This window comes from Pinus tabuliformis, chromosome 5_1 (genome assembly GCF_031772625.1).
Source record: "Pinus tabuliformis cultivar Carrire ecotype Pingquan chromosome 5_1, CPIR1, whole genome shotgun sequence".
Lineage (NCBI taxonomy): Eukaryota > Viridiplantae > Streptophyta > Pinopsida > Pinales > Pinaceae > Pinus > Pinus tabuliformis.
Window position 1 is genome coordinate 390,749,016 of NC_142305.1, and position 19,458 is coordinate 390,768,473.

The following is a 19,458-nucleotide window of genomic DNA, read 5'->3' on the forward strand; positions in this document are numbered from 1 at the left end:
GGAGGGCAGCAAAAGATAATTTACACCTTTTCATAACATGTTCTGAGGTCTCAATACTCTAGCAATATCTGGAAAACACAATTGCTTTCTCGGTACCGCTTTTTGGTGACATTGAAAACTGGCTGATATGGTGGAGCAACCAACATGGCTTACGATGCCTCATCCCTGCTATTTTCATATGGGAGATATGGAAGTGGCAGAACAACATAATATTCAACAGCCACAGAGAACTGGGGACAGATGTGCTGAAGAAAATCTTGAACAAGATCGAGGCTGCTTTACAGGGTGTATCCATACAAAAGCCTTCCCGACCACACACAAATCCTGAGATTGACTATCCGGCGGGCTATTTCGATGGAGCAACACAGGACCGCAATTGTGGATGTGGCTTCATATTATACATCCATCCAGAGCTGTCATACCATGTTCACTGGGGGGCAGGACTGGGCACCAACACTAAGGCAGAGGTAATGGCACTATGGGGGCTACTGTGGTTCACCCATTTCCTGGACATACAAACCATACATGTTTTTGGAGACTCAAAGGTAGTTATTGACTATGTGGGAGAAAAAGCCACTATCCACAAGTCCTCTCTACAGGGCTGGCTAAAACAGATCAAGACATTATGGCGCTCCCTAAAACAATCCTCCATACATCACATATGCAGAAATCTCAATATGGAGGCGGACAGATTATCCAAGCTTGGTGTGCGGGAGGTGCTAGATGGCTTCCATGTGAATATCAAAATGAAGGAAACCTGGCATGATGTTGGGGAGATGCCATTACCCGGATAACATGTCTGTTTGGTTTACATGTTGCACCTCTTATCTTTTTTTGAATCTCTGTTGTGAATGATACAGGTCTGTACCAATGGGCCATTATGAAGAAACTATCTGTACCTGTATTAGTTTTTTGAACCTCTGATAGGCCGACCGGACTAAATTAGCTCTGAAGTTCATATATGATCCATGAATCTACTGGTTCTGTATAGATGTAATGTTTAATTCTAAGAATGAATACAATGCTTTTTTCTTCTGAAAAAAATATTGGATGTTGAAGAGATCTATATGGCATAAGACCCATTCCTTGAATTTATCCGAATAGTTCCCACAACAGCTAGCATCACATGATAGATTGGAACGTAACAGAAATGAAGAATATGATGACAAAGGACTAGCCAGGGGAAAATATATCTGATCTACAAGATATTAGTCTTAAGAAAAGTTGATAGAAAGATAAGAAATAGTAGAGCACATACTAATCCTTTTTGGTACTTAAGCTAGACTACACTATGTTGAAGCAGCAAGACACATAGGGGACATTGTCCTATTCCGTTATCACTTAATAGAAGAAAAGAATTTATGTTAGATGCAACATCTATAATGGATTAAAGTTACTACAGTAAACACGTGGGACCAGAGGAAGAATCTATAAAGGATTTGATTCAAAGTATATGCAAGAAATCTGCGTTAAAGGATAGTACAAAATTTATCCCCCTTATCGTTGAGGTTTGCATGATAAAATTATCTTGGAAAGCCGTAACCCAGCAGTATGAGATACCTTTTATAGGAGTTGCACTCAAAGTTTCAAGTAACAGATTCGCAATGTGCCCCCTGAGGCTATTTCCAATAGATTTGACATATGCACTCAATATTAGATCATTAATATGAGTCTAAAAATTGTATTGAAGAAACAGATGTAAAGCCCTGCCCATGGCCATCTTATGCAAGTTACTATTGGAGGAAAATATGTTGGTGGTTAAAGGTGAAAGTCACATATGGGCCACATCCAAAAAAAAAGCTACACCTTAGCATCTGCACGGAATGATTGAGGATGGTTCCTATTATTTTCCAGTTTTGTCTCTCTACTGTTGTCATTAAAAAGAAGAAGAAGGTGCCCATATGATAGAGGTTAGGATCATTTGTTTCGAGGCTGGCTCAGGGAAGTCACTTTCATCCTTCTCAGACTATTCATTGCTCTTCACTATCAAATATGCCTATGCTGCCAATCAACGGTTTGCAAGTCCCACAATATCTTATATTAACAATGAGAATTTTGGTTTGATTACCCTCAAATAAATTGTCTATCAAACCATGTAAAAATCTTGGATACTTTGGCTGCTGATCTAACCTAAGTATCTTCGGCCTGTTATTTGCACAGTTTATGGTGTCATAGGCTGCAAAATGATTGAATAATATTTAGCATATATAGCCATTGATCTAGATGCAGCATTTGTGCTAATATAAACAATTGAATTTCTATTGTGGTGTAATACTCCAGCATGACGGAATGCCCTAGCAAGCTATGCTAAAGCATATTTGAAGTTCATGTGAAGGAGTGGTCTAAACAATAGCTCAATGAGAGAACACCTAGCTTGCTAATGAAGCTTTAATGGTCTTACATAACACATGCAAAAGGTGAATACATTAAAGGAGATCATTGCACCACCTAGAAAGGTCTCCAAAGCATATTCTAGGGTACCAAGGAACTACTGTGAAACTGTTTTCATTGCAGACAATAACTATGAGATATTTGAAGGGATATGATATTAGAGGAGAACCTTAAATCGAGGGAAATTAGCAGTTATATCTAAACTTGAGAGGCATTAGTGCCCAATATTGAGCAGCACTCAGCCGTTGTGGGGTTTTGGTACGCACATTTTGTGGCATGACTTGGTCAAACAGCCAATATTGAGGAGCACTGCCTTCTCACGCAACCCTTAAAGACATCCCAGTTTTTGAGAGCTGATTATAACCACCACAGCTCCTCTTTGCACACATCCACATGAAATCCAATCCATATTATGGGGCATTTTGTTAGATTAGTTGAAGGGCATTCCATAAAGAGTTTGGCACCTGTTTCAAGGGCTTCCACATGTAAAGAGGAATGCTTCCTTTTAAAGATTTTTTTCATTGTATAGCTTTGATGACTCGAGAGTGTTCCCTATTCCATATACTAGATTTATTCCTTCATCGATCCACCTTGGGTGGTTGCAAGCCTTATTTGAATTTTGGATATATTTCCAAGGAAAGAGACCCACCTCAGGAGATCATCAAGCGTAGAGGAGGTCAGACTGGTTTAGTATTTGCTGAAACATATTTTTGGTAAGATTAGTGGATAAATGCCTTGGATCTTAGTTGAATATCTAGTGGATTCTTTTGGAGGATCAAGGAAATGTTTTGTGAATGAGGATTCCTTGTAGATCTTAATGCTCTCTCTTATTACTAGAGTTATCTTGACACATGCTCATAGACTAAGAACTTGGTATATTCTTTCCATTTTCCTTTATGTTATACTTGGGGCGTTGTTTATGGATGGAATATTTCTCTAGATTTGGTTAAATATACATACCTTTAGTTCCAGGTAATCATAATTTTAATGTGTTAGAATTTACCTGCTTTAGCAATCTCTCTTGTTACATTTTTGTAATTTTGAATAACGAGTAAAATGCCTTTATAGCTTGTGTGTTGAAACACAACCTCAATTGCCATGTTTTCCTCAATAAGATAGCCTCCCATGAACCTTTCTTTGACCCCATTTCTCGTTGGAAAGACACTAGTCTCCACTCTGTCCATCCACCTTTATTACTCAATCCATAAAAATTGTTTTGTTAGACCCATCTCTTCATTTCACCTTGGACTTTCCTGCACAAGTTCTAGCAATCTTATTATGGGGAAGGCCCCTTTGAGTCAAAGGAGAGCTACCCTAAAGTGCAAAAAAGGGTTGGTGAGGTGATAGTGGCCTCCCTCTTTGGGACTTTATATCAAGAAGTGAGGGTTTCTGTGATAAAAGGATCTACAACCTTTAGCTAGGATTACGCATTTGCCACCTTAAATTTAGATACATGCACCCCCTTGAATTTAGACATGTGACACATGTGCCATCATCATATTCATCCTCTATGGTGCATGGCTATTTGTGGTCATTGTATTTACAAAAACACTGAAAAATTTTAATCTAAAACCAACAAAAAATTCTTGGTGTTAAGTACTATTTATTATTTTCAATGAATAAAATCATGTAATTTTAAAATTTGGCTTACAAACAATCTTACATAAATAAAAATAGATCCACGCACAACACATTTTTCTGTGAAGATTGTTTTCCAACTAAAATAATGATGGTCATCTTTATGTGTACATAATATTTATCCACTTTTGCTATTTCATGGAACAATGAAACTAGGAATTTTTGGTAAATGCTAAACTAGAGCTTATAACATTTTCTAAAACCTGCAAGAGCAAAAGGAAAAAAAGTAAAGAGTGAAATGTGTACCTATCTTCCTTGATGCAAACACTAAGGCAATGCCCCACCGTAGACAATAATGAACCCCCTTACATGACACACCACATGCCTGACTCACAAAAAAGTACATTTGTCATTTTTCCCCATGGTACAAACCAAGATTGAAAGGGTGTGTTGTGTAATAAGTTTAACATATGAAACAATTTAATGAGATTATAGATATTGAAAGAAAGGAAAAATTGAGAGATTTTTCACCATAGATATAGATACGTCAAAGATCCATTTGGATGCTTCAATCCTCTTTTGCACTCCCATCTACAAGGAATAATCTACATAATCCATAATTAATGTTAGAACATAATCATGTTTAAAAGAGTCTACACTTTTTGTGTATGATCTTGCTTTATTGCTTTCCAATTTCATTATAAAACAAAAAAAACATTTTAGGTATTCATCCTTCTTGAAGATACAAGCATCATCAAATCATGTTCAACTTTCAAATATGAAAATAAAATCATGTTCAACTATCAAATATGAAAATAAAAAGAGGAAGTAAATAAATGATCAATTTCATTTTTTTTGTTATTTAAATTAAAACTATATTTATAAAAAAAATGATATTTTATTTTTTATTCCAATTTTATAGAAAATTAATTAAAAATGTAAATTACTAAATTGTAATGAAAAGTAATTTGATTTCATGTATCATATTAAATCCAGATATTAGTAAAGATATATAACTCTATGAAAGATAATTTCATCAATTTTAACAATATTATTTAGATCAAAAATAGATTTAAAATTGCATTTAATTAGTATAAAGTTTGTTTCTCTGAAAGTAAGGAAACATTTTACATATTCAAAATCCATAAACATTTAACAAAAATGAAAAATTATAAATTAAATATTTTTTGACATGATTTTGATAAATCAATTCATATTTATAAATAATAACCATTTTCACTACTAATTAACAATTAAATAAAATAAATTTATCTTCATTAAAAAAATTATAATAAAACTTTTAACGATAAAACCCCTCCTTCCCACATAAAACTTCTTATATAAAATCCTTCTATCTTGCTCATCGCCATTCAAATTCCAATCGTGAATATAACCTTACCAGAATGCCACTCTAATTCCAATGGTGAATATCACCCTTCCAGTTTTTGGCAATCTACTCAGAAGAAACTCTCCTCCGGTTTTTGTCCTATGTTTCTCTTATTTGCATAATATATACCATCTGAAACTGTTTATACAGACTCAATATAATACAATATAGCTTTTTCTTTTTGGGAATATCACCCTTCCAGAATTATAATTCCAATGGTGAATATCACCCTTACAGAATTATGTTTCCGTTAGTGGCAAATCTCAAGCCTACATTGTAAATAAACATTTAGAGAATTATGTTTTCGTGAGTGGCAAATCTCAAATCTACCTTGTAAATAAACATTTAATAAAAACATAGAAAGCCAAGTTCGTTAAATATGTATACCCTGGAGAGAGAAATGAAGCTACATGAATTACAGAGTTATTAGCAAAAATTTCAAGCCTGTCCTGTGAATAAACATTTAATCAATAAGCCGATTTCATTAAATACAGAGGGAATTATAATAACATGATAATCAAGTATGATCGGTGAAGTATTATTGATGTATCGGTAGCAGGGACTCGTGCCGTACAGCTTCCTTCTCCCAGAAATCGTCTTTACAGGGACAGCAAGAATCATCATTCGCCCCACTGCTATTAAAAATAAGGGCGCCCGCAAACATCAGGATGGAGTGCATTTCAGATTCTGGGTCCCACCAAGGAGCGAGCGCGATGAGAAAGTTCAAGGGAAAAGTAAGGCAGAGTACTAGATTGACGGATGGGGTAGGTGATACATTACGGAAGGAAGCACTGGATTTTGCAGGAAGAGGAAATCCCAAATTAAAACTAGCATTAATCAAACATTGATTGATTATGTAAAATTTTCTTGGCAATATGTTTTTCAGCCCTAAGTTTTGGGGCCCCCCCCGAGAAGAGCCAAATGAAATGTTAAAACTTCCAATCGGAAAAAACAATGTCAAGATTTAGTAGAATAGATAATAGGTTTATTATAACATTTACATTATAACTTTAAATTTGATATTTTGATGGGCTTGCTGCTACTAATACCAAGCAACCTATTGATTACTACAGTCCCTGCGGCCTTGGACTAAAAAAAACGAGTACTAAGTCAGAGTACTAGATTAATGGATGGGGTTGGTGATACATTACCATTTGGATTTATTCTCAAAATAAGTGATGGTAATAGTAGTGAAAACACTGGGTTAATGGGTTAATGTGACAAGGTAGGTTAACTCAAAATATAGATTAGAATAAGAAACAGTAAGAATTAACTGAGCTATAGTTTTATATATAGATAGTGTGATAGATTTTGAAGGTATAAATATTATAGATTAGAATAAGAAACAGTAAGAATTAACTGAGCTATAGTTTTATATGTAGATAGTGTGATAGATTTTGAAAGTATAAATATTATAATAATGATAATTAATCAATTGATTATATACAATTATTATAATAATAATTTATTTTTAAAATTATGATTAAAATAATATATTTAATTTTATGATGATTAAAAATATATTTATTTTTTATTAATCAATAGAATAAAATAAATTTAATTATTTTTAATATAAAATTATTATATTTGTATTTTATTACATTTTATTTATATAAAAAAATAAACAACTTTAATCAATAATTATTAATGAGAAAATGTATTAAATAACATCAAAATTATATTTCAAAAAATTTCTCCATAAAATTAGCTGACAACTCACAATGTTGTTTTCCATTATATAATACATAATTATATTTCTAAAAAAATTCTCCATAAAATTACCAAACAACCCACCATGTTGGGCAACTTGGTTGCATGATTGGTTTTTTTAATCGAAGTTTTTACTTTTATTTTGAAAATTTTATGTATTTTTTAAAGCATTAATTTACTTATTAATAATTTAAATTTAAATTTAAATGTTTAACCAATATTATTAATGAAGTTAAAATGATGTAATATTTGAATAAGTAAATTTAAGAGATTATATCATTTTTTTGTATATAATTTTAATATAAAATTATATTTATATTAGACAACCACACAACCAAAGTTCGAATGTGCTTTAACCACAGGGACTTGATCAATTGAGTTAACCATGGGGACTATGCTAGTATATAAGTTAAACATATATAAATTTAAAAAGCATAGAACATGATTTTTAACCATGAATATTTAGTCTTACTTTACAATGGAAATTCTTAATCTATGAGTACAATTTATTACAATACCATGGGGCAATACCATGGGTTATGAATACCATATGCCCAAAAAACCCATAACCCACTTCCTATAACACTTGTTCATATGACATTTTTTAAATTAATCAAATTAATTTTATTTTTTTAAACAAAAAAACATAACTACTTTGAAGATAAATCTTAACCTTTGATTTGGGTATATTATTATGAATATTCTAAAATATTGTATGAGGTTAAATCTTTACTGTTTATCTAATAATTATTGATAATTAAATTAAAATTTTGAAAACCCTATATTTTCTAATAGTAATATTTTTATATTAATTAAAATTAATAAATATAAAATATATATATCATTTAAGATTTTGTTTAATAATTATTTTATTTTATAAAAATATTTAAATAATTTAGATTTTTATATTAACGTCTTTTATATTAATTTAAATTAATAAATGAGAAAAAACAAATATTGAATATTTTATTTACTAATGATTTTATATCAAAAAAATATTTAGCCAAATATGTATTTTTCGTAACAAGATACCAACCGAGGCCTTTAAGTTTTCCCGAAAATGCGTAGAGGTTAAAAAAAGTAACGCGGAAAACAAATAAAATAAAATAAAATAGATCGTGTACCGACCTTGCGGTAGAGTTTGTGTCCGCCGAAAACAATCCCATCATACCAAAGTCGCTGAAAGAGATTTAACCTATTATCCAGTTTCAATACCAGTCTTCTGAGCTGCAAACAAACCAAACATTGTTGAGGGTAAGCAATGAGCCCATACTCTCATGTGAAGCAATTTCATTCGAAAGAAGCTTAAAATCATGAGACTAATACATTCTTCCCATCAGCAACAAATAATAACACAACAGAACTACACGGAATCGTGTCTAATTGCATCCACAATAAGAGAAAGCAGGGAGATAAGGAAGACTCAAAGAAGGCAAACGTGATATCCAACTAAAGCACTGCCACAGAAACAGAGATGGAGTAAAATACCCCACACTACACATTAACAGAGAACAAAAGAAAGATTAAAATAGGAAGCCTAAAGAACAAAGCACAATTTGCCTCGTTACATTCGGAGGCAGACGGAGCAGAGAAACAGAAATAGCCTGGAAAACCGAAAAATGTACTGAAAATTCAGAGTATTCTCCATTTTCTGTTTCATCTCCTAAGCTGCAAACCAACAAGACATTTAATTGGACAGATTGCGAGATCGTGTGAAGTACTGAAGTACGCAGTGATTTAACTCAGAAAATAAAAGCTGAGGTTATTCAGTCCTCACGGAACAATTCGTACCTATTGTATATTTGTAATTAATAACAAAAATTGCAAAATCTCCAAAGTCAGAAAGACTGAGAAGGCAAGAGGAGCAAAGGTAAACATTCAACAAAAAGAATTCAGGACTGACGAGCTACCATAATATCCCACCCTACAACCCACGCCACTCACAAACACAGACCGAAGAAATATAAACCAACGATTTGACTGGCCCTCTTATACTTCCACAAAACACACGGAATTTGCACCCTAAAAAAAGCCCCATCCGTCAGTCTCACCTGAGCTTGGATATAAGACCTTCCGCATGTCTATCTTTTTGCTTCTGCTTCACATGAGCACCTTGGAAATCCCTGGAAATAGAAAATCGTTCCGATAAAATCAGTTCAAAAATGAAATCAAGTGAATTACAATAATATTTCACAGTTGGTATAATCATGCATTCCGTTTCAAATCTACAAAAATAAACAACTCCCTCTGCAACATTCTTTTTTATTGTAATTGCGGTAAGAACTATGAGATTGTCCAATCAAATCAAATCATTCTAATTCCAATTCCAATTCCAGCTTTGTACGCCCGTGAGAACTACTCCTTTTTGAAACTATACGAGGACAACCTTGTTTAATATTGCTGCATCGTCAGCCTCAGATACTATAATCATGTACCGAACCTCTCCCTGATAATGGCATATGCCATGCCATTAAGGGTAAATTTCTGACACGCCTATGTTGTCCAGAGTAAATTACTTACTGGATAGATGAGTAAATTACTGCACCATGGGCAGGCAATTGTTAATGATTACTACACCAATTTTTATTATTAAATAACGATTACACCCTCTCAGATTCATAGCCAACCAAAAAAAATTAATGAATGATTATACCCTAACTGAAGAATTTAGGGCAGAGTACATATACGAAATCCATATTTGCCCACCATTTAGTTCGGCAGCAGAAATGATAAAATATACACAAAAACTGCATGGACTCGTACCGACATGCGCAAAGGACGAAGAATAATCGCTGGTCTCGTTGAAGTTCGAGAGCAACTGAGCACACACAACCAAAATATATTGTTTTGGCTATACAGGACCAATCACCGACATACCGACATAGATTCCACTCTCCGAATGCTTCTTTTTTCTTCTCAAAATAGAATGTGAACGTTTATATTGATGGAGACGTCTAACAAACTTCTCCCAACTAGCTCTTGTGTCCACTACTTCGCTTTGTGCAGCCACCAAAGGCGTGGAGTTCAAATGTCAATAGGCTAGCTATCAAAATTTAGGAAGTGTGATCGTTGTGTTTGTGTTTTGGATCCGTGTTTTAATTATTTTTAAATTTAATTTAAATATTTATATGATGTTATTATTTATGGGGTATGAAGTAGATAATGTATTAGTTTTTTTTCAAAGTCATATTACTCTAGGTTTGATTTTTAAAAATTCAAAATTTATAAAATTTAACATTATAGGTTGAAATTTATTATTTTTTAAAATAATTTAATTTATTTATTATTAATCTGATTGATTATCAAATTGAACATGTTATTTTTGAACTCTTTAAACTTAGTGCTATGCATTTATGCTAGTTATATAATAATTTGATTGTGTACAATCAAATCTTTAATGCTTTGTTTGACATATTAGTGTTAAGATTCATGAAATTTGCATGTGTCATTATTACATAAATGCAAAAGTCGACCTTGTCATGTAAAGTGTTTTTATAAGTTTCTCAAAAGTAATAGTAATGTGAAACATGTTTGCATGCCAAAACTTGTTGTTTGCTATTGTCCCTTGGCTTGCTTGAATGGAATACTTATTTCTTCAAACAGATAGGTGTTTTCTTTAGATCCAATAAAAACATTATTACTAGTTTAAGAGGTTTTTTTAGATCCAAGGAAAACATTATAACTAGTTTAAGAGTTCTAAATGAGTGGTAGAAATACCTTACCAAAATTAACATTATTAGAATGAATATTATATAAAGTTATTTTTATTTTAGATTTATAAAAAAAATCTTACTTTATGAATTTCTCATATAAATCTTATATCAAATAGTATTTTTATATATTAAATATATTGATAATGTATTTATTTAATTTCAAATATAAATTTATTAATAAAAAAATTTAATAATTTTTCAAATTTAATAGAAATTACATCTTAAAATAAATATAAATTTAAAAAAACCCGGATGCGGGTGGCAACTTGTCAAATGCTTGAGCCTGGAGTGATGGGCAGCTGGCGTCCTGTGTTGGCAGGTCAGGACGGCCACACTCGTCGGCCCTGCAACGTATTAATGCCTTTAAATGTCGAAGAGATGGCTTTGCAGAGGGGAAATGGTCTCAGGCGTGACGACTTAAACGCCCTGTACGCTGATAAGATGGGGTTCGCTCTGTTTGCATCTAGATTGGTCCGCACAGAGGTCTATTTAATGGCGCATATGATCCAGTGGTGGTATGTCTGGTCTATTGTTATGTTGTTTTATGAGAAGGTCGGGAAGAGGCCAAGTTCTGGAGATGTGAGTAGTGGCAGGGGCTTCACCTCTGTTCAGTCTGCGTTCTCTTGGCTCTTATCAGTGAAGAGGATCGCGAGGGTCCATACTCTGGTTCCGATTTTTATTAAGGAGGTTCTGGGTGGAAGAATTGAGGCTCTGCGTCTTGATACTTTGCCTCCCACGGTAATACGCACGAGAGCTCCCCTGCTCATGGCGCCGAGACAGCGAGGGGTCCCGAGAAGAGGAGGTGTTTGGGGAATAAGTCGTAGGCAGGAGGCCCAAGCAAGAGCAATTCCGCCGCTTGCTATTGGGTCGCCTCCGTCTTCTCCCTCAGAGGATTCGGACCCTTTAGAAAGTCAAGTTCATACTTCACGCTGTACCTTCAGATGCCGGAGAAACCAGTCTCGGGTCTCTCTTCTGATAACTGTAATAGCCACGGAGGATGAGGAGGATTTGGACAGCCAGGAGGAGGATGTTGGGGAGCAGGCTCATATGGGTAATGAACCAGCGATGGTGGAGGTTGGTAACGCTGCAAATCCTCCTCCAGACGAAGTCAATCTCAGGGAGCCTGGCCTTGGTATGGGTTCGCTCCAGCAGCCAGTTCGCCCACCGGATTTCCGCCAAGAAGTGATCGAAGATGCACAAGGTAAGCCTCCACAGGCTTAGTACCTGTTTCTTCAGCCGTTCAATGGTCATGTTTGGGAGTTTTGAAGGCGTTTCTTCTCTTTCCGAGTTGTCCAGTTTTTCGATTTTGGGTAGGGGACCTTCCAGAGTTCGTGGTGTTTCCAGAACTCTGGAAACAAAGGTCCTTCTACTCTCCTATGTTAAAATGCTACCAGCAGCAAGACACAAGAAGCATGCAATGGATCAATGGCTCTACAATTATGCTTGCTGCAGTTTTGTTGTTGGAATCTCTTTGTAACTCAGAAGGCCACTTGCTACAGCGTAGCCCATGCTCATATCTATCGACTCAATCTTTGTAATTCAGGTGGCCATGCGCACCTGCCATGTTTTTCTGACAGAGGGTGGCAATCTGCATCCTCAGAGGCTTGTTCCTCTTTGTAAATATCTTTTTCTTCTTTTAATACAATAGATCAGTCTTTACATAAAAAAAATATAAATTTAAAAAATATTTTTTTCGCTAAATAAAATATTATTATTTATATTATAAGTTTTAATTATGATTTTTATTATTCTTTTTTTTTTTTTTAATTTAACTATATTTAAATTAAAAACCAAAACACTACTATTCACCATCAGTTATATATAATTTTGGTTTCCAAATCTTTTTCCACTTTGAAAATAACGCTTATAAATTAAAAATTATATATAATTTTCAAATACAAAATTATAAATTTTGCGTTGATAATTCTCAAATACAAAATTATTAACACAAAGAAATTAAATGTTTGTCCATATAAAATAACTTCTTCAAAATCTGAAAAAAATAAATGCGGAAAAGTTCTCCTCAATAAATAGAAGGCTATCACTGAATTGACCCGATTCAAGGCCTGCATCCCGCCATCAACAGCACCTACCGCACCCGAGAAGCCTTACCACACGCCCTACCTTCAAAGCCCTTGCCCTCGGAAGCGCAAGACCTCCGGACCTTACCCTTCTTTGAAAATAGATGTTAACATATATAAGATCAATTACGTAGTGGTTTCAGAAAAGAGAGATTATATACGCTACATGCCTTGAAATCTCGTTTAGCACCTATTTGATTTGAGAAATGCATAAAAAGGTATTTTTAATTTGGAAAACATTCCAAGCTGAAATATATATTTTCCATGATTTAAACTTTGTGGTAGATAAGGCAATATATATAATACTCCAATTGGTTTGTGAAGTGTTAATTTTAAAATTCATAAAAATAAAATATATATTTATTTTAAATTATATATAAATATATTAAAAAATAAATATTGTCGATGATCTCTAATTTTGAACAAATTTTGTTAATTTATTTTTACTTTAATTTAGTTGTATATAAAATAAGCAACAGAGACTTGCTACCTTGTAGCACTTGTTTTGTATAAAAAACATGAATTTAGATAATGAGATTTTTTTTCAAATTAATCAAATCGTTAAAATTAAATTTAAATATATAAGATAATCAATATTTAAAATTTTATTAGTTAATGTAAAAGATATAAAAAATACATCATTTAAAAAAGCAAAAAACATAATTAAAATATTTATTATATATAGCAACCCATTAAACATCAAATAACAAAAATGATATTAGGATGGTCAAAGCTTTTAGAAATATTGTAATTTATATATTTTTTGCATTTTTTATTATAGTAAATAAATGATCATGATTTCTTTTATTATTGATTCAATTTTGGTTTTTAAATCATATTTTTATTTTTTTTTATTTCAAAAATCACTTAATATTATAAAAATTAAATGATTTTTTTAAATTATAAAAACTACAAGAATAGTAATTAATTTAAATGGATTATTTAAAATTATAAAAAAAATTAAGTAATGGTAATTAATATTTATAAATATAAATGAGAAATTAATAAAAATAATATTTTTATAATTTTTGTATTCAGGTTTTTGTGATCCATAATGAATTAAGCAAAGTTTTTTTTTGGTATAAATCACATAAGAGAAATTTCCATAATGAATTAAGCAAAGTTTTTGAGTAGAAATCACATAAGAGAATTTTTTTGTCCACCCCTTTGGAACCAACAAGTGTGGTTCATCATCAAGACCAGATGAAGAGGCACCATGGCAAAGGCTTAAATAAAGAGCAATAATGATGAACCACACTTGTTGGTTCTAAAAGCTTTAGCCAAAAATTTCTCTTATATGATTTTTACCCAAAAACTTTGATTAATCTTTATAATTATGATATTCCTATAAATTATTTTATTTTTATCAAAATATTCCAAAAATATTTATTATATTAAATATTAAAATAAATAATTATAATAATAATTTAATTTTGAAATAAAACATAAATTTAATATATTATTTTTTTAAATAAAAATTTATTTTAATATTATATATATATATAATCTTGCAAATTTGAAATTATAATTTTTTTAATAAAAAATACATATGCTTGATTATTAAAATCACTCCGTATTAAATTTTTAATATAAAAAATTACACCCAATATTTTCTAAATAGTCAGATTTAAATATCAATAAATTTATAATATTATTAGTGACATGCTGTGACCAAAGCACATCCCATATTTATAAATAATAAAATTCAAATATTAATAAATTTATTAATACCATTAGTGTGCATGTTGTGACCAAACTGCTGACAGAGGTTCATAGACGTGGACCTACAGAAATTCTGTGAACTTAAGGATTTCAAGCAGGCAATTCTGTGAACTTAAGGATTTCAATCAGACCTAAAAAAAATGGCAGAAGAATTCAAGGGACATGGAGGGTCTCCTGGAAACTTTTAGGTGTGCATAAAATTTATTGGAGCTGAGGCACATTTGTATCATGAAAGTACAAGTACAGGCTATAGCCTTAGTTTACAAGTTTTAAGGAATTCCACTAAATTAAGTTTAAAGGTTATTCTATATAAAATAGAAATTTAAAATTAATAAAAGAATATATATATATATATATATATATTTTGTGAATTTTATTTTGTTAAGGAGATAGGTTAATTGTCGATTTAAAGGCATGTAGTGCGAATAAAAGTTTACCTCTTAAAAAACTATCCACTGTTAATTTTAGGTAGTGTGGTTTTCAGTCTTTTGGGATAGCAACTAGTGATGGATTTCTTTAATGTTGGTTTCAAAATTGATTTATGATAGGTTTTATCATTGTGATAAAAAATATAAAAAATATGCACATATTTTATATTATTTAAATATTGTTAGTTTATTTTTAATTTTAGGTTATGTTTAAGCGAGACATCACATTGGTGTATTATAACTTCTTGTTTCTGGGCCAAAGGACTTGTTTGCGTATCTATGTATGATGTATGTACTCTATCCCTATAGATCCCTATGGATTTGAACCTTGATTTGTTATGAAAAAGTACATTTATTTATTTACATTTTCTAATTTAATATGATTAAATTAAAAGATTTAAAATAGGTAGTAAAAGATATAAATAATGAATTAAAATATTTTTGAACTCATTTAAAAAAAAAAAAAAATAAAAAATTATATTACATTAAATTCTTAACATTATAATTAATAGGGGAAAATTGAAATAAAAATTTTAATACATAAAGTTTATCAAAGATCATTGGCAAGTGAAAAGATTAGCTCTATATATATTTTTAATTTATTGTTAAATGTTCATTGATAAGTTCATAATTAATCTATCCCAAGTGTTAGCTTAGTTGGTCAAGTTCTCGTTGCTAAGTACCTTGTCAATCGGGAGGTCAAAGGGCAAATCCCCTCGACACCCTTGAGGATAGGCCCTGCTAGTTTGGTCAGCGGGTAGATCCCTTTGAGTTGATTTGCCCAAATTTTCCCGTGGATGTAACGAATAACCAGTGTCTGTGAACCACATTAAAAAAAACAAGTTCCTAATTAACTTATTTTGCTCATCTTTTCCATGTCCCTTCATCTCTTGTCTTTATCATGTTAATTGTTTATGTAGTCATTCCACTTTATCTAATAAATTGTTTAAAATCAACATGTTTTGGAAATGTTTATGACGATTTGCGACAAATTATCTAAGTTGCATGTATGCTTCATGAGTACTTGTTAGTAGTCAAGGATGATGATGATTTATGATATGTCAACTAACCACCTCAAGGCCCACAAACCTTTTGGTATTTCATCTTCTAGCATTAGGGTTTTGGATCTCTAGGATTCTTTCTTTATGTTAAAGTCATTCTTCCAACCTCTTGTCATAACTTTTGTGCATGGATGTAGTTTTCATCTCTCTCTCTCTCTTTAGAGATAGCTACCACCATTCTAGCTGGTTTGTGTTGTGCAACATTATGTTATTTTATTTATTAATAGAAGTGGGTAATCACCATATTACTACGCTCTTTGTTATATTTCTCTGTGTGTGTTTCATTTCCTTTCCCACATTTCATTACATTCTTTGTATAACTCGGATCAATGAAGTCAAAGTAATTCACTCTTTGTTGTTGTTAAAGGGCTATTACTCTATCCAACAAATTTCCAGTAATGAAAAGATAACCTTTGCACTCCTAAAATCCATTCCCCCTATCAAACATTGGTGGAAATCTTACTAGGAGAGACATAATGAAGATGAGTTTATAATATTCAAGGTCACACCAATTTGGGAAGCTTTTGCTAATGTGCTTAAGGAGGAATTCTACCCTATAAGGGAACTATGCTAACTAGTACACGATATGGACAACTTTGCAACATGAGAGAGATTAGATGGTGCCAAAGTACACTAATATTTTCCATAGCTTGTGCTCAAAGAAGGGTATCAAAGAATTTGAGTGACACCTGGTTCTGAAGTACCATAGTGGTATGCACATGTACATCTAAATAGAGATGGATTTCTTGGCCAACTTCTTACTAGGATAAACTAATAGATATGTTGTCATAATTGAGAAAAAAAGGAAGTATATGGATAAATAGGAGTTTAGGTTTGCAAAGCCATTGCAAAAAAAGCCTGGAAAAGGTAGCGCAAACTCGTAGAACAAGGAATAAAGTAAAGAGATCCAACCTCAAGAAAACCAACCCAAGTCACAAGGAAATAAAGGTAATGGGAAGTCGAAAAAGGATAATGAAAGGTGGTCTGAGTTCCACAAAACCCCTGGCACAACATTGATGATTGTCGCTTGAAACAATCATTGTTCGTTGAGCTTAAAGAAAAAGAAACAAATTCTGGCTCTAATTTTGATTTAGAGTAGGATGAAAGAAACTAAATCATCAATGCAAAACCCAATGCCACCATCACAACCACAAAGATCCAACCACAAGAGCCAAAGGAGCTTGAAGAGGGGGAGTGTCTCTTCCACTCACAAATGTGAGTGAAGGGGACCCCATTACATTTTATCATAGATAGTGGGAGCAAGAAGAACTTGATCTTAGTTGGGGTTACCAAGAGATTAAAGTTGTTGATAGTGCCGCAGCCCCGAACCATACACCATTAGTTGGTTGAGACATGGACAATACATCTATGTTAGCCAGAAATATTACCTATCCTACAAGAGAATCCCTTCAAAGAGAAGGCACTATGTGATGTGGTCCCACCTGAATTTTGTGACGTTCTTTTAAGGAAACCTTATATGTGTAGATCCCATGTTGTTTATGAATCTTATCCCTTAATAGGCTCATTGTTATTTTAGGATGTCAATTCTATAGGGTACCATAGGTAGTTTCAACTATTCTAATTTCATTGATCTTAATAAAACAATGTCAAAAGGTCATTTATCAGACTGCAAAGTTTGTTCTCTTCATGGTTTGGTTAGAGGGTTAAAGGAAATTCACTGCAACTAACATAGCCTTAGCACATGGCTTCTCTACACAATAGAAGTATACAAGATTGCAAAAACATGAAAATATAGCTTCACACCACCTGTCAAATGGCCTCTTCACTGCCAGGTCAAACATTGAGTTGACTTAATACTTTGTGCTTCCTTACCTAATGGCTCAATATATAAATTCTCTCTTAGAGAATGAGAAAATAAAATGTCAAATTCACGAGCTCATCCAAAAGGGTCACATTCAATTGAGCTCGTCACCTGCGCAAGTCTAATTGTGTTGGTGCAAAAGAAGGATGGGACATGGAGGCTTTGTGTTGATTATAGAACCCTAAACAAAATCAACATCAAGAATAGATAATCGATCCTCTGATTGACAATCTTCATGGTCAACTTAAGGGTATCAAGTTCTTCAGTGTGATTGACCAGAAGTCTGTTTGCCAATGATTTCCAATTAAACAAACATATGTATGGAAGACAACCTACAAATTGTCATGCCCTTTGGCTATACTAATGCTACAATAATGTTCATAAGGATGATAGGTGATATCCTATGACTATTCATGAATTCTTTTATGGTTGTATATTTGGATGACATCCTCATCTTCAATAGAACCTGGGCATAACATTTGCAATACATTCAATAGGTCCTAATCACCCTACGACAACATAACTTGTGTGTCAATCTAGAGAAATGCTCATTTGGTAGGTAGAAGTTCAATATTTGGGATACATAATGGATGAACATGTTGAAAATAGCAACAAGAAATGCTAAAAATAGAAGTGCTAAAAATAGCACTACTATAAATAGCATTTCAAGATACATTCCAATTTTAGTTAGTCCCTGAACTAAAATTGAGAATTAAAATTCGAATTTTATCTTAGCAGCTATTTGTAAAATAATTAATTAATTCATCTTGAGTTAATTAGTTGTAGGAAATCAAACATGAAGTCTATGGGAAGACATGCAACAGTTTCTCCATCGATTGAGGAAGTTATCCCTTGATTAAGGAGATCAGGATGAGTTGTCCTTTGAGTTGTAATTAGTTAGCTCAGTTATCTGAGTTAAGTCCAGTTAGATTAGTTCCAATAGTTTGTGGAACAGATTGTGAGTTCAGTTAGTTAATGCATGCATGCATTTAACTGCTGCACTTTAGATAATTGAATATTCTCTCATAAATAACTCATGCATGTCAGTTCAGTCAGAGACCCAGTTGAGATCAGGGGATGGGATAGTGTACTATCAGTTGCAGGAATATTCCATTGAGGATATCTCTTGCATGCAGAAGGAATTCATTCCTTGGAGATTGCGCAGTTACTTTTGAGTTTGATGAGTGTGTGATGAGGCCAATTCACACAAGTGGCAGCATTGGACCCCAAGAGAAACTGCGCAAGAAAATAGGAGGCTTGGAGGGCTGAGGGAAGGCATATCTTGTGTCTATTTAGTCTATGAGCTGTATTGAGGGATTGTACTGAGAGCTGGATAGCTTGTGAGCTAAAGCTTTGTGTAATCCATTCATATTTCCACTTGTATGATATTACAGAGATCGGGGTTTTTAGCTGAGGCTTTCCCCAAAGTATTCTTCTGTGTTCATGTGTGATTGCTTTCTCATTCTCAGTTATATGTGTTCTATTTGATCTTGCTCATAATCGATTAAGCTTCCACAAGTTTGTTGTAGAAGTAGATCTTGTATTTTGCTTTAGTATATTGCATA

The 19,458-nt window shown here is 32.7% G+C and overlaps 1 long non-coding RNA gene across 2 annotated transcripts; it reads right to left on the bottom strand.

The window, feature by feature from the left end:
* Positions 1 to 4,272: 4,272 nt before the first annotated feature.
* Positions 4,273 to 9,190, bottom strand: LOC149165094 (uncharacterized). 2 transcript variants are annotated; one of them, XR_016260303.1, is made up of 4 exons: positions 9,118 to 9,190; positions 8,195 to 8,293; positions 4,501 to 4,574; positions 4,273 to 4,354 (listed from the first exon to the last, which is right to left on the bottom strand). It is a non-coding gene; the product is annotated as an uncharacterized LOC149165094 (long non-coding RNA). The 2 variants fall into 2 exon arrangements; XR_016260302.1 differs by lacking the exons at positions 8,195 to 8,293; positions 9,118 to 9,190 and adding an exon at positions 5,931 to 6,271.
* Positions 9,191 to 19,458: the final 10,268 nt, after the last annotated feature.